Genomic DNA, 27,987 nt, shown 5'->3' on the forward strand with positions numbered 1-27,987 from the left:
TAGTGGTGTTTTCTAACGTAACCTCTCTCTCTCTCTCTCTCTCTCTCTCTCCCCTTATATTTTTTTAATTGAATGATGCTAAAATGCACGGTTAGGTATTTTGCTAAAATCTCCACTTCCTTTCTTCCATCTCGTTATTAATGGTGCTTTAAAGGTCTTTTGACGAAAATGCTCCTCAGAATAGTTAACTTTAGATGGTTTCTGGTCTATTTCCAGCAAAATTGAGGGCTATTTAGGAATTAGCTTTTTAGTTGACATTGAAAGTTGTGACGGCAGCTGATGCTCGCCCCTTCTTTGATCTTTTGATCTGGAACGGATGAAATTGCTGTAATAAATAAGCTCTGCGCTGATTTATTTTGCTGTTCTCTCCTACAACCCTTTTCGTTTTCTGCTGACTTGAGTTCTGCCATTGTGGGGATTTGAATTCACTGAGCTGCTTAAATTCATAAAGACCCCAAAACCCTTTACTGATATCAGCCCGATTCTTGATATTTATTTTAGATCTTGGAAGTGCTATTTGTGATCTAATTACTTGAGGAAATTAGATCTATTGTCCTGATGTGATTGATTGGTTAAAGCTGTAGCTTGGGTTTGGGTCAATCTGAATCCTATTGACCCAACCTGATTTTGGGGTTGGGTTATTAAGGTTCTCCAGTTGGGTTCGGATTGGAAACCACCAACCTGGTTTGAAGTTGGGTCTTATGTGTTATACTTTGGGTTGGGTTCCCTTTGGATATCCTCAGCGGACTATCATTTGCATAACGGTTTTGGTGGATGTATCCATCACCACAGATGTGGGTCATTGTCTTGTATTGCCTCTGTATTGAGCTGATACAGATGTATTGTTCATGGGTGATCCTGGTATGTTTTGGGAGACATGTACTGGATATGGATGATTTGTCAAACCATGCCATGGACTGGAGAATCCCCAACTTATTGAGGAAGATTGTTTGAGTTGTTAGATTACTTATCCTATAATAAATATATTAAATACCTATATACTCTTGTACTAATTTTTAATTGTCCAATAATGTCCACCAGTACAAAAGAAAGATAATAAACTTAAATTTCTGTTTATGATGATATGAACAAGCTCAAGCTCGAGCTCGACTCGAGGTAAACTTGACTCGACGTGAACCACTTGTTCGAATCAAACTCGACTCGACAACTTTGGCAAACAAGCCAAGCTTCAATGTTGAGCTCGAACTCGAGTACACCATGGACAAGCCGAGCCGAGCTTGCCCTTCCTCGACTCGACTCGGCTCGGCTCGATGTCCAGTTGTCCACCTTTAAGTCAACCAGAAAGTTTTTAATGGTGACCCTTCAGTGACTACTGTTTCCATTGGTGTGCTCCACGTGGGAATTTTATCAGCATCATTTCTCGGGCCATGCCCTAAAATGATCTGGAAAGATGGATGGACGGCGCGGATATACAACACATACATCGACGTCGCCCCCATGTGAGGGCCGCATCCATTGGTTGGGTATGGCCTCACCTAATCCGCGTTACATGTAAAGTCATTTCTCAAAACTTTTCCGTCTCATTTCACTTTCTTTTCAGAACAGCAGCGCAAGCAGAGCAGAGAGATGAATCCTCTTCTCCTTTCTTCGATCCCTTCTTAGAGCTCTGTAAGTTTGAAATTTCAATCTCTTTCTTTTTTTCTGACGATGAATCTCTTTCATTCTCCTGTGCTGATGAATCTCTCTCACTCTCTCCTTTGTGTTGATGAGTCTCTCTCTTTCACTCTTCTTAGGTTGTTATTCTAGTCTCGTTCTTGAGCTATTTAGGTATCATTGGATCTATTCTGCCTGGCAAGATCGTCCATGGCGCCACTCTATCTGATGGCGCCAGTCTCTGCTACCGCTGCAACGGTCAATTCTACTTCCTCTCCTCAGATTGATGTGTTTTTTCTGATAAGGGGAATGGTATTCGAACCTTGTTTTTTTGATGTACACTTCCCCTATTTTGCTTTCTAGTATCATATTAGAATACTAACTACCACTACTGATGAGAAGTAGAAAAAGAGTGATGCAACCACATGACCACACAAGCTGGTTGGTTTAAGATCTGATCAATCCATGTTGGGGATTGGGTTGCGGAATCACACAGAGATGGATCTAGGATAGCAATCCAAGAGCACCAAGCAAACACAAGAGAACAGAAAGATTTAACGTGGAAAACCCTTTCGGGAAAAAACCATGGCATAAAGCGACAGATCTTCACTTTGAAAGCAGAAATTACAAAGAGAAGGGACTTACCCGATTCGAATAACCTTGAATCTCACCCTTGTTACACCCTTTGAAACCCTAGAACCCCTTCTAGAAACCCTTTGAATACTTTTAGAAAGCCTTAGCATGTTTTAGAATGGCCCTAGGAACTCCTATTTATAGTTTAAGAAACCCCATTTTCGCACCAACTTGAAATAGTCTGGAAACTGCGTCAAATTTACGCAGTCCGCGCGCAGTCCCTGTAACCTTTGATTGGTCGAAGCAGGGCTTGGGCTAGTCGAAGGACACCTTCGACTGGTCGAAGATCTCGGAAATTCCAAAATAAATTGTTGCTGGACTTTGAGCCGAACTTTCTCCAGGCTAATCGAACTTTTCAAATTTAAGACATCTATTAATCAACAATCCAACTGTTCAGATTGTCCTGATTGATGATCTGGACCAAATCAATGGTCTGATGACCAATTGGATGGGATCATTGATAAAATTGCAGTATGGGGCCCATGGGATCAATCGTAAGGTCATAAATTCCATCTAGTTTTTATTTAATTAGTCTTTAGGGTGTTTTTGAGTCATGATTTAATAAATTTACTTGTGTTTTCACTTTATTGGTGGACCACTTTTGGGGCACCAAAAGATGTCCAAATGACATAAAATTGGTCTCACTTGATAGCCTCTCGAGCAGGCTTTCAAACGAGCCCAAGATCATGTAATTTCGAGTTTGTTGGAGTGAGTTATGGCCCATTTACATAAGGCTTATGTGGTAGTGAGGGGATTCAGGAGTAATTTTTGTAATTTTATGTTATTAGGGTTCTTTGTTTAGTCTAAGGCTTTATAAGGCTATGTTTAAAGTTGTAACAAGCATTGTTACGAACATTCTGATGATTTGAAATAGAATTTCTTGGTTCTTGGTCCTGGTTTTGTATTTTCATCACTTCTTTGGTGGGACACTTTTGGGCACTAAATGATGTCCAAATGGCATGAAATTGGTCCCGTTGGATAGCTTCTTGAGCAAGCTTTCAAACGAGCCCAAGATCATGAAATGGAAGACATGGTACAAACTTGGATCATGATGACAAACAACTATCTACTTTAATGTGTAGAAGAAGTGGAATTAAATCGAACATGGAGGATCACCAAAAAGTGAAAGAAGGATTGTTGTTTTAACGTGCCAATCCAACATGAGGGGCTTCACCATCAATTACCGTAGAAGCCAAGGAAGACATGATGTAAACTTGGATCGTGACGACAAACAACTATTGGCTTCAACTCGAGGATGAGTTCTCTTGAACCGGGTGGAATTGATGCAATCAATCGACTACATAAGTTAATTGATTTAATATTTGACCAATCCAACTATTCGGATTGCCTTGATTGATGATCTGGACCATATCAACGGCCTGATGATCAATTGGATGGGATCAATAGTCAACTTGTACTATGGGGCCCATGGGATCAATTGTAGGGTTATTAACTTCATAAGGTCTATTTATTTAATTAGTCTTGAGGGTGAGATTGAGTCATGATTTAGTTAATAATTTTTTTTAGAACGATGATATTTTTATTGAGAAAAGCCGAAGCCATAAATTTACAAAGATCAAAACTGAAAAGAATAGAAACCAAGATCACAATTCTCCCTAATTATCCGGAAACTGCTTTAGTGCCTTTGTAGCACACTCCCATGCTTTGATGTGAGATTTCGCCTTTTGGAAAACATCTAAGACCTTTTTTCGGCGATTTTTAAAGCAACGATCGTTCCTTTCTAAATGATGAACTAGATACCCGCTAGAAGGCTTAATCCTTTTTCTCCCCCATGCCATGCCAAGATGAAACGATCATTGGAAGACGGAATAACCCAATGTACCCTAAAAGATTTGAAGAAACAATCCCACAGGTTCTTTGCAAATGAGCAATGCATAAAGAGATGATCCACCAATGCCGCATCTTGATAACACATGACACAGATGTTCGGAAGAATAAACTTTCTTTTTTGAAGGTTGTCCACCGTTAGAACCTTCTTGTTTCTTGCTAACGATGTGAACGCTACCACTTTTCAAGGAGCCCCATGTCGCCATATGAAACCTGTTGGACTAGATTCATTGGCTATACCAACACCACTTAGGACCTTGTAAAAAGACTTCATTGAGAATATGCCTGATTTTTCATCTTTCCATAACAAGGAATCCTTATTAGAGGGAGACAGGACCACATTGGACAACAATTGCAACAACCGCATCAGCTCTTCTATCTCTTCATCCTCCATATTCCTTCTACACAACGAGGCCAAAATGACTGATTCCCCATGCATGGAAAAACATTTGTCAACACTTAAGTCACCCTCCGAAATGAACTCTCTTTCGCCCCAAATCTCCAAACTCATTTCCCTATTAATGCCAAATTCATCACCTTCAAGCTTCTTAACCCTGCCCCCACTTTGTCCCATGGCTTGCAAACGTCCTCCCACTTCATAAGATGGAATTTGTGATTATCATCCGCCCTCTTCCATAAGAAATCTCTCCTCTTTTCCAATCTTTTTAGAACCGACTTTGGGCATTTGAACAATGACATTTAGCAAACCGGTAGATTCAACATTGTCGCCTTCATCAAAGTTTACCTTGCACCTAAAGATAAATGTCGACCCTTACATTTTGACAATTTACTTTCAAATCTCTCCACCACTTTATACCACAAATTTTTTGCAGGTTTTCCAATGTATAAAGGAAGACCAAGGTACGTGGTTGGAAAGGAGCCCTTCTTGCATCTAAAGAGTGTCATAAATGATTCCGCTTCCTCATTGGATATACCAATCCCCATTGATTTGGTCCAGATCATCAATCAGGACAATTTGAACGGTTGGATTGTTGATTAACAGATGTCTTAAATCTGAAAAGTTCGACTAGCCCGGAGAAAGTTCGGCTCAAAGTCCAGCAACAATGTATTTTGGAATTTCCGAGATCTTCGACCAGTCGAAGGACAGGTTTGACCAGTCGAAGGTGCCCTTTGACTAGCCCAAGCCTTGCTTCGACCAGTCAAAGGTTACACAGACTGCGCGCGAACTACGTAAATTCGACCAGTCGACCATCACTCCTTTTCTACTTCTCATCAGTAGTGATAGTTGTTAGTATTCTAATGTGATACTAGAAAGCAAAATAGGGGGAGTGTGCGTCAAAATAACAGGGTTCGAATACCATTCCCCTTATCAGAAAAAACACATCAATCCGAGGAGAGGAAGAAGAACTTACCGTTGCAGCGGTAGCATATATGGGTGCCGTCAGATAGAGTTGCGCCATGGACGATCTTGCTAGGCAGAATAGATCCAATGATAGCTAAGTAGCTCAAGAACGAGACTGGAATAACAAGCTAAGAAGAGCGAAAGAGAGAGACTCATCAACACAAAGGAGAGAGAGATTCATCAGCACAGGAGGAGAGAGATTCATTGTCAGAGATAAAGAAAGAGAGATTGAAATTTCAAACTTACAGGGCTGCTAAGAAGGGATCGAAGAAAGGAGAGGAGGATCGATCTCTCTGCTTTGCTTGCGCTGCTGTTTTGAAAAGAAAGTGAAACGAGATGGAGAAGTTTTGAAAAATGACTTTACATGTAATGCAGATTAGGTGAGGCCGTACCCAGCCAGCAGATGCGGCCCTCACATGGGGGCGACGTCGATGTATGTGTTGTATATCCCCGCCGTCCATCCATCTTTCCAGCTCATTTTAGGGGAAACGGATTGGCTACTCCCCCTGACACAGCCAATGGCTGGTGGTTGGTGCTCTGTGGGACCCACAATGATGTATGTGTTTCATCCATGCCGTCCATCTATTTTTACAGATCATTTTACGGTATGAGACCAAAAATGAGGTATATCACAATCTTAAGTGGACCACATTACAGGAAACAATGTTCAATGAGCGTTGACTATTAAAAAACATTTTGGGGCCATAAAAGTTTTGGATCAAGCTGATTTTTGTTTTTTCCCTTCATCTGAGCCTGTATGACCTAATCAACATATTGGATGTCAAATATACAGTACAGTGGGCCTTAGGAGGATTTTAATAGTGGATATCCAATTACTATTGTTTTCATGTGGTGTGGTACGCCTGAGATTTATATACCTCTCATTTTTGGGATCAAGCCATAAAATGATCTGTAAAAATGGATGAACGGAATGGATGAAACACATACATCATGGTGGGCCCCACAGAGCACTGACCACTAGCCACGGGCTGGTGTCAGGGGGAGTAGCCAATCTGTTTCCCATTTTAGGGCATGGCCCGAGAAATGAGGCTGATAAAATTCGCATGTGGAGCACACCAATGGAAACAGTAGTTACTGAAGGGCCATCGTTAAAAACTTTCTGGTTGACTTTCCAACTCAAATGTAAATGGGTAATAATTATTTACCTAGGTAATTAGGAACGCCGATTAGCTAATGAGAGTTTGAGTAGGAAGACTAGCCACCGAAGTACCCTCACCAAGTTCTGTATGCCCCACCATGATGTATGTGTTGTATTCAGACCGTTCGTCTATCCATTCGAAGAGATTATTTTAGGGCATAAGCAGTGTTTTAAATAGCGGTAGCATGATGCGTAGCGCTTAGCCCTCTATAGCGTGTAGCGTAAGCTACAGGATACTTATATTTTTTAATTTAAAAATAGGACATATAATAGATAGTGAAAAGAAAAAAGAAAAAATAGATAAAAATGCCTAAAAGATGATTCATTTTATCAATTATAAGCATGTTAAATTTTTTTTATTAGTTATCATTTATCAAAAGCCAATCCACATTTATAAGCCAAATCAAATAATTATTACATCAACAACTTTCTAAGCAAACCACTTTAATTAATAATGTCTAATTGAAACCACAAGTAACAATTATGAAAAGAAATAAAAATCCCATAGGTTAAAAGTATCAAGTACAAACAAGTGCCACATTTTCTCAACATTAGAAACAAAGAAAACCTGAAAAAATAGTAAAAAAATACATTGTAACTTGCGCTACGGACGCTACGCGCTATGTAGTTGTAGCGTACGCTACTGGGGATTTACGCTATTTGGGACGCTACATAGCGCTACGGCCACGCTACGCTACGGGCGCTATTTGAAACACTGGGCATAAGAAAGAGAAACGAGGAAGATGGAAAATGACGCCCACCGTTAAAACCTTACTAAGTCCGTGTTTATTTGAGATCCAACCTATTCATAAGTAAAGACAGACGTAAAGGAAGGGAAAACATAAATATCTACTTGATTGAAAACTTTCATGGCCCCTAAAAGATTTTAATGGCAGGTGTTCAATTCCCACTATTTTTGTGGTGGGTCCACGCGAGCTTTGGATCTGACTTATTCTTTAGTTAACGTCCTGAAATGATATTTCTAAATGGCTAAACAGTGTAGATGCAACAAATATATCATGGTGTGGCATATAGAACTTTGTGACATCACTTCAGCGTTATTCAATCTGTCGGCAGCTAATGCTTCGTAATTACTGCATGTGCAACATGCTTACTTTTTTTAATACTTAAATTGATAAATTTGTAAAATAAATGTGGACCCACCGTGATGTATATAGCTCATCCATACCTCCTATTCGGCGCCTCTTAATTTAGGACGCGGATTGCATCCTACCCTGTCTGTCTCTAGTTAGGAACAAGCAAGAGCTTTGAGTGGCCAACGTGATGTATAGGTTTTATCCACACCATTCATCTATTTTTTCCTATTATTTTAGGATAAAAGTTCAAAACTGAAGCATATCCAAGACAGATATGGACTACATAGTGGGGATTGAACTCTTATAGTTGAAAACTTATTGGGGGTGAAAAAAGCTTTGGATCGAGCTGATATTTGTGTTTTCTCTTCATTCAGGTCATGTAACTTTATGAATGGGTTGGATGGCAAATAAACATCATGGTGGGCCCTAGAAAAGTTTCAATGGTGAGTATCATTATCACTGCCGCTTCCTATGGTGTGGTCCACTTGAGCCTTTGATCTATTTAAATTTTGGTCCTATCTTATGAAATGATAGGTAAAAATGGATGGACGATGTGGATAAAACATATACATCATGGTAGCCACTCAAAGCTCCTAACCATTCCCAATGGAGTCGAGCAAGGGTAGGACGGAATCTATGTCCTTAATTTAGGGCATAAGCCCAAACATAAGCAGATCCAAAACTCAAGTGGATTAGACCACAAGAAAAGTGGGAATCAAATTTATATGGTTCAAAACTTCTTTAGCCCCTAAAAGTTTTTAATCAAGTTGATATTTATGTTTTCTATTTATCCATGTGTCAGTGACCCTATTAATGAGTTAGATGATGAATAAACCTCAACATTAGGCCAGTGAAGAAAATAACTTTTAAGGACGAATAAATTAATACCACTCTTTACCTTAGCGTGGGAGATTTGAGTGTTAAATTTGCCTTATTTTTGGCTCGTGGCTCAAAATATTCTGATAAAACATATGGATGGCATGTATATATCATATACATTACGGCAAGGTTTATAGATGCAAGATAATACTTTTGGGTTGGTTTTTTTAGATAGAATTATTCACCCATTTTCAAATTAAGTGAAAAAATAATAATTACTTATTTGTCATGATTTACATGTATTGTGTAAAATAAATTTAAAATGTTGTTTGCTGTAAATCTGTGCCCCTTCACTGTAGGGGTAGAATGTTAATTTCATTTATCTAAGCATACTTTTATAACATTTGTTTTTTTTTTTTTCCAAAATGCTTTGCTAAAGTCAATATAGATAACGTCAACCAATGGTAACGTGGCCCAACGGAATTCCCGGAGACGGGGAATCCCAGATCCTTAAATGCGCAATCTCCTTGATGCATTCCAATGGCCTCGGGTGTGCGTGCCCTGAGAGAGGTCGGTACTCGTGCTGTATGGATGCGGATTAGCAAATCAACCTGTCATTAGCTAATCCGCGTCCCTATAGCATGAGTACTGACCTCTGGTGAGGGCTCGCACACCCGAGGCCGTTGGATTGCATCAAGGAGAGTGCGCATTTAAGGATCTGGGATTTCCTGGAAGTCCATATCTGTCTTGGATCTGCTTCGGTTTTGAGCTTTTATCCTAAAATAATAGGAAAAAATAGATGAATGGTGTGGATAAAACCTATACATCATGGTGGCCACTCAAAGTTCTTGCTTGTTCCCAACTAGAGACAGAAGGGGTAGGATGCAATCCGCCTCCTAAATTAAGCGGCGCCGAGTAGGAGGTGTGGATGAGCTATATACATCACGGTGGGTCCACATTTATTTTACAAATTTACCAATTTAAGTATTAAAAAAAGTAAGCATGTTGCACATGCGGTAATTTTGAGGCATTAGCTGCTGACAGATTGAATAACATTGAAGTGATGTCACAAAGTTCTATATGCCACACCATGATATATTTGTTGTATCTACATTGTTTAGCCATTTAGAAAGATCATTTTGAAACGTTAACTAAAAGAACAAGTTATATCCAAAGCTCGTGTGGACCCACCACAAAAACGGTGGGAATTGAATACCTGCCATTAAAAACTTTTAGGGGCCATGAAAGTTTTCAATCAAGCAGATATTTATGTTTTCCCTTCTTTTACGTCTGTCTTAACTTATGAATGGGTTGGATCACAAATAAACACGACTTAGTAAGGTTTTATGGTGGGCGTCACTTTCCATCTTCCTCGTTTCTCTTTCTTATGCCTAAAATAGTCTCTTCGAATGGATGGATGGATGGTCTGAATACAACACATACATCATGATGGGGCAAACAGAACTTGGTGACAGAACTTCGGTGGCCAGTCTTCCCACTCAAACTCTCATTAGCTAATCGGTGTTCCTAATTACATAGGTAAATAATTATTACCCATTTACATTTAAGTCGGAAAGTCAACCAGAAAGTTTTTAATGGCGGCCCTTCAGTGACTGCTGTTTCCATCGGTGTGCTCCACATGGGAATTTTATCAGCCTCATTTCTCGGGCCATGCCCTAAAATGAGCTGGAAAGATGGATGGATGGCGTGGATATACAACACATGCATCGACGTTGCCCCCATGTGAGGGCCGCATCCACTGGCTGGGTACGGCCTCACCTAATCCACGTTACATGTAAAGTCATTTCTCAAAACTTTTCCGTCTCATTTCACTTTCTTTTCAGAACAGCAGCGCAAGCAGAGCAGAGAGATGGATCCTCTTCTCCTTTCTTCGATCCCTTCTTGGAGCTCTGTAAGTTTGAAATTTCAATCTTTCTTTCTCTCCGACGATGAATTTCTCTCCTTCTCTTGTGCTGATGAATCTCTCTTTCTCATTCTTTGTGCTAATGAGTCTCTCTCTTTCACTCTTCTTAGGTTGTTACTCTAGTCTCGTTCTTGAGCTACTTAGGTATCATTGGATCTATTCTGCCTGCCAAGATCGTCCATGACGCTACTCTATCTGATGGCACCCGTCTCTGCTACCGCTGCAACGATCAGTTCTTCTTCCTCTCCTCAGATTGATGTGTTTTTTCTGATAAGGGGAATGGTATTCGAACCCTGTTATTTTGATGCACACTCCCCCTATTTTGCTTTCTAGTATCATATTAGAATACTAACAACTACCACTACTGATGAGAAGTAGAAAAAGAGTGATGCAACCACATGACCACACAAGCTGGTTGGTTTAAGATCTGATCAATCCATGTTGGGGATTGGGCCGCGGAATCACACAGAGATGGATCTAGGATAGCAATCCAAGAGCACCAAACAAACACAAGAGAACACAAATTTAACGTGGAAAACCCTTTCGGGAAAAAACCACTGCACAAAGCGACAGATCTTCACTTTGAAAGCAGAAATTACAAAGAGAAAGGACTTAACCGATTCGAACAACCTTGAATCTCACCCTTGTTACACCCTTTGAAACCCTAGAACCCCTTCTAGAAACCCTTTGAATACTTTTAGAAAGCCTTAGCATGTTTTAGAATGGCCCTAGGAACTCCTATTTATAGTTTAAGAAACCCCATTTTCGCACCAACTTGAAATAGTCCGGAAACTGCGTCAAATTTACGCAGTTTGCGCACAGTCCCTGTAACCTTTGATTGGTCGAAGCAGGGCTTGGGCTAGTCGAAGGTGCGTCGAAGATCTCGGAAATTCCAAAATAAATTGTTGCTGGACTTGAAGAAACAATCCCACAGGTTCTTTGCAAATGAGCAATGCATAAAGAGATGATCCACCAATGCTGCATCTTGATAACACATGACACAGATGTTCGGAAGAATAAACTTTCTCTTTTGAAGGTTGTCCACCATTAGAACCTTCTTGTTTCTTGCTAACCATGTGAACGCTGCCACTTTTCAAGGAGCCCCATGTCGCCATATGAAACCTGTTGGACTAGATTTATTGGCTATACCAACACCACTTAGGACCTTGTAAAAAGACTTCATTGAGAATATGCCTGATTTTTCAACCTAGGCACAATACTATTGATTTGTGGAGCATCAGAACTATTCCTAGCCCCATCGAGATGGAGACGATGATTAAGAGCCACCACACAACTCTATGTGGGTCTAGGCCACAACCAGTAACATCATTCATAGGTATATTTCTCAATTCCTACTTTTACTTTTGAATGAATTGGTTGTGTTTTCATACATGTCTTCTTACATTTATAAATGTTATGTATTCAATTTGAATATGGTTGCATTAGTTCAGTCAGACAAATGCATAGCTTAGGACCCTATACAAAGGAAACCTATTATGTGCATTCTGTTTTTTGAGATGTAATGATTTAAAAGTGCATGAAAGGTCTTTCTTAACAATACGTTAAGTTTCATTGAAAAATTCAATCAATTTCCCAATGTTTTCCAATTTTTTCAAAAAGAGTGATAAATTATCTAATACAAACCATATATCCTGTGCAATAACCGATGTGTATCTGTATCCCAAGGGCACGATACATAATGCGATACCAATAATGCGAACATTGGTTAGGAGTAGTACTTATTTGGCTTAATTTGTTCTAGAAATCTAATGGGTTTTGTTTAGCTGTATGGGAGAATGAAATTTTAGTAAGAGCAGTGTGTAACAACCATATATTTATATGCCTTCCACAACACACACACACACACACACACACACACAGGCGCATACATCTCTGATCATCTCATGAAATTTAGCTTTTTAGGAAAGCTTTTTTGAGGCCATTCTCCTTCAGAAGGGACTGGATCTATGTACGATATTCATTTTGGTATCATTGAATAAGAATCTACTCAGGGGCCACTAGATGAGCAGCTTAGATTACTGAGAGTTGGTTGGGCCCTGTTTGTATTGTTGTCGTTGAACAATAAGATATTCTTTCAATCAAGCATCAGGTGATAGCTCTGATTTTGAAGTATTATATAATGCTTGCCGTGAACTTCATGCACCTTCTTTCAGCCAAAATCGTCTGCAGGTGGGGCCTGGCATATTATGATTCAGACCATTCTTCCATTAGGTACCACCATGAATGGGTGATGGAACAAACCTCCCTCAGTGAATGATGCTAGCGATCCGATTGTTGGCTTCCAATGGATGATTAAAGTAATGATATAGCTAATGGTCCATATGCAAAAGAAGCCGACCTATCGGAAGTCCAGGATTTTCCATGGAGGGCTTCTTTGTCTGTTTCCCATTCACTGGGCCACCAGACCAGATTAACAACCTGACTCATTGGAAGGTGGTCCTAGTTGTATGGAATGCTGGCTTGGACAATCTCCATTTGTTTTAGAGAGCATTGTTGAGGGACAAATATTGCATATCAGACCCCAGCTATTGCCTGAATTTACGAACATGGTACTGTTTAACAGTCCGATTTAGTCATGTTTGTGATGCAAGGTGTATTTAGGAGCCTGGACTGAAAAAGTGCAATAAAAGTATGGATTTGATGCTCATAAATCACCAAGGCAAGGTACGGACTCAAGGGGACTGATATCGATGATTCTACACGGCTGAGATTCAAGAAAATCACGTGTGTCACACTAAATGGGCCCGAAAATCATCCAGAATGCAAGATCACAGGGTTCCCACTATCCGTTTGGCTTGAAACTACATATATGACCTGAGGACCATAAATTAACTGTACATGTAAAATTTCAGCCATTGGATCCATGTGGAAGTGGTCCAACGGACAGATCAGCCCACAAATCTCTGATTTGGGGCTCACATGATATCTTGATATACTTCAATTTTGGTATCAACCCATTAAATGGGGTTTCACAACAAATGGACGGATTAGATCTTACCTATACATCATATTTGACCCCACATGTACAGCGCGTGTACATGGAGTACACGCACCGGCGCCACATCACAACGTCAAGGTATCTTTGACTGCCTTGACCCGACCATTCATGCGCAAGCAGGCAGCGGAGGACGCTGTCCGGGCTGGGTTTTGCTTGTGGGCCCCACCCATCATCATTTTGCATGATCCAGACCGTCATTTCACTCCAGAGGGTGGGCATAACTCAAGTCAAGTTGGAATTTGGAACCCATGTAAACTTACACACGTGGATTGCCAGAAAACGCAAGATTAACGGTTAGTTGGTTTGATATAGTGGACCGCACCAAAACTCAATAAAAACCACTCTTTCCTAACTAGTTTTTCGCCAGTAATCCAATGAACGGATCGGATTTATCAAAAAACAGTACTGTGGGGCCCACGGGCTTCGCAACGCAAGCAAATTCGCAACGCCCTGCGTCCGTGAAATCCGGACGTTGTGGGCCGTTCCATGATCGTGATCTTGGTCAGATGAATAATCTAGACCATTCAAAGCTCTCCCAAGATGCGTTCGCCCAAGGGCAAGAAGGCCAAACGGAATGGATTGTGCGCCCGGGCTGTGTTTTGTCGAAACTGGCTGCACTCGACGGTTTGCTGCGCACGTGATTTGCAAAGCTGCGTAAGCTGCACTCCACCGCCTCTTCTGCCGACTCCAGCACTGAATTCACTCCTCCCTGCTTCCTATAAAAAGAGGAGAAGAAAGGGGATCCTTGAGATCGGGGCAACCGCGAAGGCCAGCAAGGGGAGTCAATTCTCTTGGGAGTGCTTGAAGTCAGAGAACGTCAGAGACAGAGAGTTTGTTCTTTAGAGTTTTAATTTTTTGTTATTTATTTATTATTATTTGAGAGATCCAGCCCAATCATGTTGGGCTAAACCTCTTAGCTAGGGCTGAGAGGTGAAGCTTGTGGCGTGATGGGAATGATTCTACGGCTCTGATTCATGTTGATGAACCTTCTGTTTGATTCTAGTTTAATTATATGGAATGCTTTTAGTTTTTAATGGTTTGTTGTGACTGAAATTACAATAGATCTGTGATAGCTTTGAGCATGTTCTTAGCATCATAGGGTTTATGAATTTGGGAACCCTGTTGTTCACCATCGTCTCCTGGGCATGGTTGGATGACGGAATCCTTCCTAAACATTCATACATCTCTCAGATTGGCTGTGGATTGGTTTAATTCTGTTGTTTATCTTGTCTCATGGGCATGGTTTGGTGATGGAATCCATTCTAATTTACATCCGTCTTATCTTGTGAAAACTAGATCAAAGGAAGTTCATGTTGTGCTTTACTGATATATCTTCCAACTGGATGAAGATGGGACTCGGAGTCCAGTTGAGTTCGTGAATCAAGCGTAAATCTCCCTGATCTCTACAAGTGGATCCTCTGAATCCCTAGTTTCCTTCTTCTGAATTCCTTAGGTTTTAAATTAGTAGTTCACCATTATTCCTCAAATTACAATCGATTTAGATTTCATCTTGGTCTAGTTCAACTTCTATTTAGTTTCAGATTACATACAGGTTTCAGTCCTTGTGGATTCGACCTCGGTCTCACCGAGTTTATTACTACATCACAACCCTATACTTGGGGAGTGAACAAGTTTTTGGCGCCGTTGCCGGGGATTGACGGTTACGTTTTTCTGAGATTAACTAGTTTTAGGATTAGTTTAAGATTAGGATTTTTTTAATTTTAGGTTAGAATTTTTTCTATTTTTAGAAACTAATCTGTTTTCCTGTTTTGTAGGATCCTGATATAAACTTCTAATTTGGTAACCTCTTTCTGATTTCTTTACTTCTTCTATTCTTAGAATTAGGATTTTAGTTTTAGAAACTTTCTTATTCTAGGTTTCCTTTTTAGAAACTAACATTGCTTTCTATTTTTGAATTAGGATTTCTAAATTAGAACTTTCTAACTTTAGGTTTAGAACTTTCCTCTTTTGTTTTTAGAAACTAGGTTAGTTATTTTCCTTTTTAGAAACTCTTCCTAATTTTAGAAACTAACTCATTTTTCCTTTATTTTTAGAAACTTTCTAATTCTAAGTTTAGGAAACTTTTTTTTTAGAAACTAACTTTTTATTTCCGTTTTAGAATTTTCTAACTTTAGAATTTCCATTTTTAGGAACTAATTTCTTTTGTTTTCTTTTGCAGGATCTTAACATAGGAATTTCTAACTTGGTACCTTCCTTCTAACTTCTTCTCCTCTTACTTTCCATATTATTGTAGGATCTTTTCTTTTGTTTTTCTTAGAATTAGATTCAGAGTTCGGGTTTCATCATGTATATGCACGAGTGGGAACGTCAGTATGCTGAGAAGAATAACATATATTGGGATGATGATTATGATAGAAATCAACCTATGTCTCAAAACTTTTCTGAAACTATCATCGAGAACCGATCAGTATATAAAGATCTACCGGTTAAGAAGTCCTTACGTGATCATGTGCAGGAGAACAATTACACCTTACGGATTAACCGGTTAAGAAGTCCTTACGTGATCATGTGCAGGAGAACAATTACACCCCACGGATTAACAAAATAGTACGTGAGTGTTGGGGTTATCATACCTATGCGAGTGAGAATTATTATCACCCATCCAATAAAAAGAAAACAATGCGTGATTATATTATGGGTGATAATATGTATTACCAACCACCAGATTCTCCCACATATGATCCGTACGACTATGATCAGTGGAAACATCAAAATTGGAAAGATGAACCAGCAATACACCCTAGTGAACATTTTCTTGGATCTTCTACCTAAGAAACTCAATCAGAAACGGCCCAAGAGGAGACACTTCAGGGCGACATATATGATTTTTCGGGCCTTAGAAAAACAATAGAAGCACTCGCGTTGCGCATTGATCAAGCATTGGAGGCTCGTTCGTCCTAGTTACAACTCAATCTAGAAACAAAATGCGAGGAAAGTGATCCTAATTCGCTTGTGGAAGAAGTTAAAATTACGAATGAAGAGTTGGAGTTCATTAATGATCATATGGTTCAATTTATCGATGAGTCGATCTCGATGACTGTCCAAAGGAATGATCAAGAGACGTGGGTGTCTTTCAAATATAATGATAGGGACACACTTCACTCACATGACACACATGATTACACTGATGAGGTAGAGGTTAGTTTATTCAAACCACAACCCAATCTAAGAATAGAATGTGAGGAATGTGATCCCATCCCAAGTGCACACTTCACCGAACTTGACGATGATGAGTATTGGGATTCAATCTCAAGTGTGGCCCATGCCAATGATCAAGAGGTTCAGGAAGTTGTCAACCATAATGATCTACTCCACCTGTCTGACATGACTGATTTAAATGTGGAGAATGAACCAATTTCAACTGACCCTTCCAACCCTCGTGATGCATGTTTGGACCACTGCCCTGAATTGAATGATGATATGATTCGGGTGATGGACAATTTGTTTGATATGACTTTGGAATTTGAAACTACCCAGTTGAGGCCACAATCTGAGCTACACACATTAGACGATTCAATGCCTCCACTGAGAAGCTTCAATGGCTAGAGTCTTCACATCAATTCTTCACCTATTGTTTGTCCATCTGCCTGTGAAGGGCAAGAGCAAGCGAGCATGCGTCTATCCACTCTCAAGGATGATGGATTCCTTAGGCAGATCATCACGAGCTCCAATATGGAAAATAAGTCACGCTCAGCTGAACTTCCCAACTCTTTGGATGATTGCTTGGCACACTTTGTAGATTTAAACGATTCTATGTCAAAAGACAAAGTGGATGCCTTACAAGACAACATCTCGGTAGTCATCACTGATCGAGAGAACCCTTATTCTAAAGCCCCTTCTTCCCCTGATCCTAAATGTATACCATTAAAGGAGGATGAGCTGATAATGGAACCGAAGTCTGATACTTCGGAATGTGTTGAGACTACATCACTTCTTGCGAAGTTTTCTGAACTTTATTTACATGTAGCCTCTGATTCACCATGGGATACTAACGTCGAAACTTCTTCTGTCACAGGTGAATGGGATATACTTTGGATACCTTAAGCAATGTAACGAAAATTTTCTTATGAGGTAAATAAGTTTCTCTGGAAAGTCATGTTTCAGGGCGTACAAGCCTATTGCAAAAATGGCTTTTGGATGATCTTGTTGAGGAACTTACTGAGAAACTTATTAAGATATTGGTTGGAAGAGGAACCTTGCGGCATAATCGAGTAGTTTTTCCCTGCTTTCATAGGACTAGGGTAGTGTGCTTTATGCTGTTCTAGGATATACGGTTTTATGCCGTTAGGTTAGTTTGCTTCTTGCATTGTTTTAGGATAGTTTGCTTTCGTGTCTTCACTCTCGTGCCGACCGGCTTTCATGCTGCGATATCTTGAAAAATCTCTCTCGATTCCTGCATTCAGGTACTATCTTCCCATCATGTTTTATTTACTTTCGTTGTCCCATGTGCATTGCATGCTTATATCTTTTACATTGAGGACAATGTAGATTTTAGGTTGGGGGTGGGAGATTAAGTTACCTAATCAGTGTTTTCTTGGTCTTGAGCAAAAAATTGTGAGGATTTTTTATTTATTTATTTAAATTTTCCTAGAATTTCTTGTGAATTCGAAGTGATTTTGACAGTCATCATTTATTTAGAATTATAAGATATGGAGTGTTGGGGATTTACATTTCTTGAACTTGGTTATCTGATAGATTTCACAGTTGAGTTCGAATTATTAATCCATGATTAGAAGTTTTAAACATTGATTGAGTCATAATTTCACATGTCACATCTCGCTTACACATTGAGGTTTCAATTCAATATTGAAGGATTAACCTGGTAATCATTAAGCATGAAAGGAACCACCCTGGGTGATTTGTCCATCATGCTTATAAAGAAGAATTGAAAGGGTTGGGCAACTAGTCTTCACCATAGGTCAAATGGTCTTCACCATAGGTTTGCTCCCCATAGGTGAAGGTTTGACTCCCCACAGTTGACATTCGCGGGCGACTGGTCTTCACCATAGGTTTGCTCCCTATAGGTGAGGATTTGATTCCTTTCATTGGCATTACTTTTAATGGAAAAATCACAAGTTGGTAGGTTGATCTATGAGACAGGTTTTGGGTTTAGGTTTTGATTGTCATGAATTCTCTTATTAGTTACCAATGATATCATGAAATAGAGAAGTGAACCTTAATGATAAGCCGAGATTACACTATACATTAATGGATCTTAATGTTTAAAATTTTTGCTAATTGATGGATTAATACTTTGATCATGATTATGAAGTCTATTTTGCACTTGAGTATAGGTGAATGTAATGCCCAACATTCATAAATCTTAGACTTCTAGTATCTGGATTGTTTTTGAAAATCACTCGAGTTTTTAGAAATCGTCCTGTAATTCTCAATTTATTTTTCGCATACTTTGCTCGGGACTAGCAAAATGCTGGTTGTGAGTTGTGTTGAGGGACAAATATTGCATATCAGACCCCAGCTATTGCCTGAATTTACGAACATGGTACTGTTTAACAGTCCGATTTAGTCATGTTTGTGATGCAGGGTGTATTTAGGAGCCTGGACTGAAAAAGTGCAATAAAAGTATGGATTTGATGCTCATAAATCACCAAGGCAAGGTACGGACTCAAGGGGACTGATATCGATGATTTTACACGGCTGAGATTCAAGAAAATCACGTGCGTCACACTAAACGGGCCCGAAAATCATCCAGAATGCAAGATCACAGGGTTCGCACTATCCGTTTGGCTTGAAACTACATATATGGCCTGAGGACCATAAATTAACCGTACATGTAAAATTTCAGCCATTGGATCCTTGTGGAAGTGGTCCAACGGACAGATCAGCCCACAAATCTTTGATTTGGGGCCCACATGATATCTTGATATACTTCAATTTTGGTATCAACCCACTAAATGGGGTTTCACAACAAATGGAAGAATCAGATCTTACATATACATCATACTAGACCCCACATGTACAGCGCGTGTACATGGAGTACACGCACCCGCGCCACACCACAACGTCAAGGTATCTTTGACTGCCTTGACCCGACCATTCATGTGCAAGTAGGCAGCGGAGGACGTTGTCCGGGCTGGGTTTTGCTTGTGGGCCCCACCCATCATCATTTTGCATGATCCAGACCGTCATTTCACTCCAGAGGGTGGGCATAACTCAAGTCAAGTTGGATTTTTGAACCCATGTAAACTTACACACGTGGATCGCCAGAAAACGCAAGATTAATGGTGAGTTGGTTTGATATAGTGGACTGCACCAAAACTCAATAAAAACCACTCTTTCCTAACTGGTTTTTCGCCAATAATCCAATGAACGGATCGGATTTATCAGCAAACAGTACTGTGGGGCCCACGAGCCTTCGCAACGCAAGAAAATTCGCAACGCCCTGCGTCCGTGAAATCCGGACGCTGTGGGCCGTTCCATGATCGTGATCTTGGTCAGATGAATGATCTGGACCATTCAAAGCTCTCCCAAGATGCGTTCGCCCAAGGCCAAGAAGGCCAAACGGAATGGATTGTGCGCCCGGGCTGTGTTTTGTCGAAACTGGCTGCACTCAACGGTTTGCTGTGCACGTGATTTGCAAAGCTGTGTAAGCTGCACTCCACCGCCTCTTCTGCCGACTCCAGCACTGAATTCACTCCTCCCTGCTTCCTATAAAAAGAGGAGAAGAAAGAGAGGGGATCCTTGAGATCGGGGCAGCCGTGAAGGCTAGCAAGGGGAGTCAATTCTCCAGGGAGTGTTGAAGTCAGAGAACGTCAGAGACAGAGAGTTTGTTCTTTAGAGTTTTAATTTTTTGTTATTTATTTATTATTATTTGAGAGATCCAGCCCAATCATGTTGGGCTAAACCTCTTAGCTAGGGCTGAGAGGTGAAGCTTGTGGCGTGATGGGAATGATTCTACGGCTTTGATTCATGTTGATGAACCTTCTGTTTGATTCTAGTTTAATTACATGGAATGCTTTTAGTTTGTAATGGTTTGTTGTGACTGAAATTACAATAGATCTGTGATAGCTTTGAGCATGTTCTTAACATCATAGGGTTTATGAATTTGGGAACCCTGTTGTTCACCATCGTCTCCTGGGCATGGTTGGATGACGGAATCCTTCCTAAACATTCATACATCTCTTAGATTGGCTGTGGATTGGTTTAATTCTGTTGTTTATCTTGTCTCATGGGCATGGTTTGGTGATGGAATCCATTCTAATTTACATTCGTCTTATCTTATGAAAACTAGATTAAAGGTAGATCATATTGTGCTTTACTGATATATCTTCCAACTGGATGAAGATGGGACTTGGAGTCCAGTTGAGTTCGTGAATCAAGCGTAAATCTTCCTGATCTCTACAAGTGGATCCTCTGGATCCCTAGTTTCCTTCTTCTGAATTCCTTAGGTTTTAAATTAGTAGTTCACCATTATTCCTTAAATTACAATCGATTTAGATTTCATCTTGGTCTAGTTGTACTTCTATTTAGTTTCAGATTACATACAGGTTTCAGTCCTTGTGGATTTGACCTCGGTCTCACCGAGTTTATTACTACATCACAACCCTATACTTGGGGAGTGAACAAGTTTTTGGCGCTGTTGCCGGGGATTGACGGTTACGTTTTTCTGAGATTAACTAGTTTTAAGATTAGTTTAAGATTATGATTTTTTTAATTTTAGGTTAGAATTTTTTCTATTTTTAGAAACTAATCTGTTTTCCTGTTTTGTAGGATCCTGATATAAACTTCTAATTTGGTAACCTCTTTCTGATTTCTTTACTTCTTCTATTCTTAGAATTAGGATTTTAGTTTTAGAAACTTTCTTATTCTAGGTTTCCTTTTTAGAAACTAACATTGCTTTCTATTTTTGAATTAGGATTTCTAAATTAGAACTTTCTAACTTTAGGTTTAGAACTTTCCTCTTTTGTTTTTAGAAACTAGGTTAGTTATTTTCCTTTTTAGAAACTCTTCCTAATTTTAGAAACTAACTTATTTTTCCTTTATTTTTAGAAACTTTCTAATTCTAAGTTTAGGAAACTTTTTTTTTAGAAACTAACTTTCTATTTCCATTTTAGAATTTTCTAACTTTAGAATTTCTATTTTTAGGAACTAATTTCTTTTGTTTTCTTTTGCAGGATCTTAACATAGGAATTTCTAACTTGGTACCTTCCTTTTAACTTCTCCTCTTACTTTCCATATTATTGTAGGATCTTTTCTTTTGTTTTTCTTAGAATTAGATTCAGAGTTCGGGTTTCATCATGTATATGCACGAGTGGGAACATCAGTATGCTGAGAAGAATATCATATATTGGGATGATGATTATGATAGAAATCAACCTATGTCTCAAAACTTTTCTGAAACTATCATCGAGAACGGATCAGAATATAAAGATCTACCGGTTAAGAAGTCCTTACGTGATCATATGCATGAGAACAATTACACCCCACGGATTAACAAAACAGTACGTGAGTGTTGGGGTTATCATAACTATGCGAGTGAGAATTATTATCACCCATCCGATAAAAAGAAAACAATGAGTGATTATATTATGAGTGATAATATTTATTACCAACCACCAGATTCTCCCACATATGATCCGTATGACTATGATCAGTGGAAACATCAAAATTGGAAAGATGAACTGGCAATACACCCTAATGAACATTTTCTTGGATCTTCTACCTATGAAACTCAATCAGAAACGACCTAAGAGGAGACACTTCAGGCGACATATATGATTTTTCGGGCCTTAGAAAAACAATAGAAGCACTCGCATTGTGCATTGATCAAGCATTGGAGGCTCATTCGTCCCAGTTACAACTCAATCTAGAAACACAATGCGAGGAAAGTGATCCTAACTCGCTTGTGGAAGAAGTTAAAATTACGAATGAAGAGTTGGAGTTCATTAATGATCATATGGTTCAATTTCCCAATGAGTCGATCTCGGTGACTGTCCAAAGGAATGATCAAGAGACGTGGGTGTTTTTCAAATATAATGATAGTGACACACTTCACTCACATGACACACATGATTACACTGATGAGGTAGAGGTTAGTTTATTCGAACCACAACCCAATCTAAGAATAGAATGTGAGGAATGTGATCCCATCCCAAGTGCACACTGCATGGAACTTGACGATGATGAGTATTGGGATTCAATCTCAAGTGTGGCCCCTGCCAATGATCAAGAGGTTCAGGAAGTTGTCAACCATAATGACCACCTGTCTGACATGACTGATTTGAATGTGGAGAATGAACCAATTTCAACTAACCCTTCCAACCCTTGTGATGCATGTTTGGACCACTGCCCTGAATTGAATGATGATATGATTCGGGTGATGGATAGTTTGCTTGATATGACTCTAAAATTTGAAACTACCCAGTTGAGGCCACAATCTGAGCTACACGCTTTAGACGATTCAATGCCTCCACTGAGAAGCTTCAATGGCTAGAATCTTCACATCAATTCTTCGCCTATTGTTTGTCCATCTGTCTGTGAAGGGCAAGAGCAAGCGAGCATGCGTCTATCCACTTTCAAGGATGATGGATTCCTTGGGCAGATCATCACGAACTCCAATATGGAAAATAAGTCACGCTCAGCTGAACTTCCCAACTCTTTAGATGATTGCTTGACACACTTTGTAGATTTAAACGATCCCATGTCAAAAGACAAAGTGGATGCCTTGCAAGACAACATCTCGGTAGTCATCACTGACCGAGAGAACCCTTATTCTAAAGCCCCTTCTTCCCCTGATCCTAAATGTATACCATTAAAGGAGGATGAGTTGACAATGGAACCGAAGTCTGATACTTCGGAATGTGTTGGGACTACATCACTTGCGAAGTTTTCTGAACTTTATTTACTTATAGCCTCTGATTCCCCATGGGATACTAACGTTGAAACTTCTTCTGTCACAGGTGAATGGGATATACTTTGGATACCTCAAGCAATTCAACGAAAATTTTCTTATGAGGTACATAAGTTTCTCTGGAAAGTCATGCTTCAGGGCGTACAAGCTTATTGCAAAAATGGCTTTTGGATGATCCTGTTGAGGAACTTACTGAGAAACTTATTAAGATATTGGCCGGAAGAGGAACCTTGGTACATGTCTGTGTTTGCATTTTTAAGTTGATGAATTACTAGTTTTGGAACTTAACTATTATTCCTGCCAGGTCTGTTGTCACTTCTTCTGTTGGTTACTCTTTTAGGAATTGGTGTTAACACAAAGCTAATATCACCCACGGTACGTCGCTTTTGTTATCTTTGTCCTTGACTGGAAAATATTTAAATATTGAACAGCCATGCTTCTTTCTTCTTTTTGAGAGAGTTCTTCCATAGATTTCTATTCATGTAAAGGATGAAGGAGTGACACAGTCAAAGCATAGATGATGATGACAAACTGGAATTGTATATATTTTCCTTCTACAGCTTAGTGCTTGATTTTGAGGCAGTGTAAATTTAACTTTGGAAGGGTTGCTTTTATGTAGGTCTTTGTTTGCTTGAAATAAAGTTAGGCAGTATGAATATAAGCTGGGATCATTTGGAAAAGAAAAAGGATAAAAGGAAGGTATGTTTAGTTGGATTAGGAAGGCTTGTTATAATCCTTGTTTTAGGAACAATAGGGAATGAGAAATGTCAATGGTTTACCTTTTGGTAATGATTCGTTGTTGTTGTTGGTGGTAGTGTTTTTTTTTTTTTGAGAAATGAAAAGCTGGAGGATTTGCTCTCTCCCTTTCTCTCACCTCTCTTGGTAGAATAGACTTTGTTCTTGTTTCCTTGCACAATGATGCATGTGAAGAGAGAGGAAAGAAGAGAAATGAGGAGAAAAATTGGTGCTAGTTTCGTGGACTGAAAGTCGGAGGCTTGAGTTAACGTATAAGCTGTTCATTGGCTTTTGTGGGTGAAATTTGAACCGCCCGACGGACACCAGCTGTAATATGAAACTCTCGAATTTAATTAAAAATGTCTTACCATGTCCTTAAAATATTCAAGGTTCCACATCCAGGAAAACTAATTGCAAGGGCAAAAATGTCATCAAAGGCCTACTCTTGTTATATATAGTAGAGATTAAGGTAACTTGATGGTGGTATGCTGATGTTGATGCTGAAATAGAGGAACTATTTACTTTGGTAAAACAAACATAAACTGGAATGACGTATATGTACACTGATCATAATGAAAGCTTAACTAATTAAGTGATGCTCTATATGAAACAAAATAATCTGTGTAATACCAGAGATTTTGGAAAACATCTCAAGTAATGCCGTTTGATAACAAGCACCAGATGGTTAGAAAAAGCTTTTAATAGAGAAAAAAAGTTCTTAGAGGAAATGCACCAAATGGTTGGGAAACTTATAAACCACGGCAGGTGGAATGACATTCAGTGAAATCCCTAGGTAGCTGTAAACGATTAAAAGCTATCAAGTCCAACTTTCGATTTTAAATATGCGATTAAGAGAATAGCAAGTTAATGTATAAAGGCATTTTTGCATTTTTCTACATTAACAAAAGGATACTTGCAAAGACTCACATAAAAATTGACTTTGCAAATAACCATATAATCAATTCCCCATTATTGAAAATGCCCAAATTTTCACACCTTCCATTCACAACAGGTAAATAATGATGAAAATGCCCTAAAATGATGAAAATGCCCTGTTAGTATAAACAATAACAAACCTCACTACTAAATAAAGTTTTTTTTTTTTTTTTTTAAAAACATCCATTAGTGATTGTGGGTCCTTATAGATGGATGGTATGGATCGCATGGATGTGCCTCACAAATAACTCCCTCAAACCTTTTCCCTTTATATCTAGTCGTCCTTTATCTTCTTCTTGTTCTTTGTTCGCCTTTATTCTTCATTGTGTAAGAAAGAAAGAGTTGCTGATAGTTAGAGGGAGGGAGAATGAGAGAGGAGATCGGGCGGTGGCTTTTTGGGCTTCTCATTTTTGGTCCAAAAGGTAGGCTTTTTCTTTTTGTCCCCCCCCTGAAGGTGTGGGAATGGTGCATTTTAGGTTGGGGGTAATTTCATCATTAAAAAAATGCCCTAAAAGTTAAAAAGTCGTGGGAATGAATGGTTTAACATAGAAGTGCTATGGGATAGGTTTAGAAAGTTATTCAATTAAGGTATTGAGTTTTTAGACAAAAGAAGGGAATATGGATAGGGTTTGGTTTTGGGATGATGTATGGTGTAAAGTTCTTTTGCTTTGCTTTGTACTCTCTTGTTACAACATGTACACACCCTTGCACGTGTCTTTAATGATGCTAATACATCTTGGGACTGCTTTCCTCATCATCCCTTGAATAACCTCCTTGAGTACTCTGTTGTATGCCTGTCCAGATTTATAGAAACCATGTAGAGATTCTTCCTCCTCGTATCTTATGTGTAGAGGTGCATAACTGAATGTGCACTGACAATGTTAATTGTTTCCTTGTCTAAACCAGCTTAACTCCAATTAGCCTATCGCGCATTCCTTAACTTACACAATTTTATCATTGTCTTTATTTATAGCTATATGTACCCATTGTTTGAAATATCTCTGATATTATTGAAATATCTCCGATATTATCGTTATCTCCAGCTTGGCGATACTGATAACACTGGTAGCAATACCGATAACGTTAGTAGTATTAGAAATTTCAAGCATCAACAATGTATTGCTAAGTACCGCCAACAAATTGATATCGCCAATATTTTAAAATGTGTAAATTCCAGGCATTGCTTGTATTACTAATGTATCGATATTGCCAATATTTTCAATTGCGTAAATTCTAGGTGACGCTTGTATCACAAGTGCATCAGCGATATTTGCCAATATAGATATATCACAGAAAGTTTGTTTATTAAAAAAAATCTATTTCAAAAATTTTATGAGTGCATCGTTGTATGCATTTTTCAATTTGTCGTTGCTAATATTGATAGTATCTTAATATTATCATTATTGCAACATGTGCGATATCAAGACCACGATCTCATGTTTTCTTTCTTGTTGTTGATGATTTCTTTGCAAAATATCATGAGTTCTCGATATTCGGCAATATCAATGGATGTTTGGATGGAAGGTTGGATAGAAGGGATGGTTAGCAAAGCCTGCAAATGGTTCTTACGATGACACACAAGCTTTTAAGCCCCTATTAAATAGAAACTTATTGTATATACATTCTTTTTGCAAATTTTTTATTCCTAAATATGCAAATATGTGTATTTTAGCATCTCCTGAAGTTTCACTGAAAATTCTACCGTTTTTCCTATGTTTTCTTGCACTTCTGGTTATTAGTGATATTATCGGCGATATCGATTTGTTTCCGTATCCCGGACCAACGAAACTTGTAGCAATAATGATACTTCAAACACTGTCCATACCTCATTCCTAGTGTTATCCTTTCCATTACATCAACTTGTAGCCATTGCTAATCTTTTTAGCTTTTGCTCATTTCCACTTGGCTCTTTCAAGCACTACATTAACCCTCATTTTCAATGCATTTATTAATTCTATACCGGTACCCAAAAAAGTTCTGTCATTCTAACGGGCAAAACTAAATTTCCTCTTCTTGACTTAAGCCTTTACATGCACTAGTCCAGTTTGGTGTGGAATCCTTCCCACTTTCCACTACATCCTGCAAAGCATGAAGGGAAATGAGAATATAATTGGGTGTCGGATCATAGAAGTCTTGTTACGAAAGTGTTGGTAAGTATTGCCACATGGAAGCGGGAGTGAGAGAATGAGCCCAAAGCATGACTCAAAGTCGGAGTGGCATGTAAATGGAAGTATCATGTGACTAAGCTACAATCAGGAGCCACTGTAGTTCATTGCTTTTCGTAATGCCCTAGCCATGCGCCCTTGGTGTGTTCCCTTGTACACTGTCCACCACAAGAGGAATTACATGTTGTAGAATATTGCTTCTTGAATAGCTCCATTCTTAATCAGGAAAAAAAAATATCTTAGAATTGGTTGGGAAAAGCTAAATGGTCAACTGTGCCTGACATAACATCCTCATTTATCTAGGCTGTGTATGGGTTGGCAAACCACTGCCATGTGGAGTTAGAAATCCAGAATATGTTCTTATGGAGAGAACAACCTGGTTTTGCTAGCAGTAGTGGGTGTTGCTGATTCTCCTTGGGCCATGTGTGATATGTCTCTCATGCTAGTTTGTATGGTTTCATCAGTTAGAGGCTACTTCAGTTGTTAGTCATAGCATTGGTAATTTTTTTTTCTTTTTTTATTTTTATTTTTGGTAATTGTAGCTGGACACAGCATTTGAACTTTATCAAGTGTTGGAATTGTTTATTGTGTGTCAAAATTGTACATTATTTCAATTGCATAACTGTCTTCTTAATTTCTGTACTTCTAAATTTACAGAAGAATCCAGTAGTTAGATGTTATGGTACCCAAAGTAATCCATTGATTCATGTGGGAAGTTGGAAGGATGTTAAAACAAAACTGACTGCAGGTAGTTGTAGATAAAGGACTTGAGCTGCTCTCTGC

General features: G+C 39.1%; 2 long non-coding RNA genes across 2 annotated transcripts; both read left to right on the top strand.

Annotated features, from left to right (window-relative positions):
* The first annotated feature begins 1,496 nt into the window (after positions 1-1,496).
* Positions 1,497-27,987, top strand: LOC131224707 (uncharacterized). Its single transcript, XR_009161154.1, has 4 exons — positions 1,497-1,629; positions 1,755-1,872; positions 23,673-23,743; positions 27,953-27,987. It is a non-coding gene; the product is annotated as an uncharacterized LOC131224707 (long non-coding RNA).
* LOC131224708 (uncharacterized) lies at positions 10,238-10,684 on the top strand. Its single transcript, XR_009161155.1, has 3 exons — positions 10,238-10,300; positions 10,383-10,445; positions 10,568-10,684. It is a non-coding gene; the product is annotated as an uncharacterized LOC131224708 (long non-coding RNA).

Source organism: Magnolia sinica, chromosome 14 (genome assembly GCF_029962835.1).
Source record: "Magnolia sinica isolate HGM2019 chromosome 14, MsV1, whole genome shotgun sequence".
NCBI lineage: Eukaryota > Viridiplantae > Streptophyta > Magnoliopsida > Magnoliales > Magnoliaceae > Magnolia > Magnolia sinica.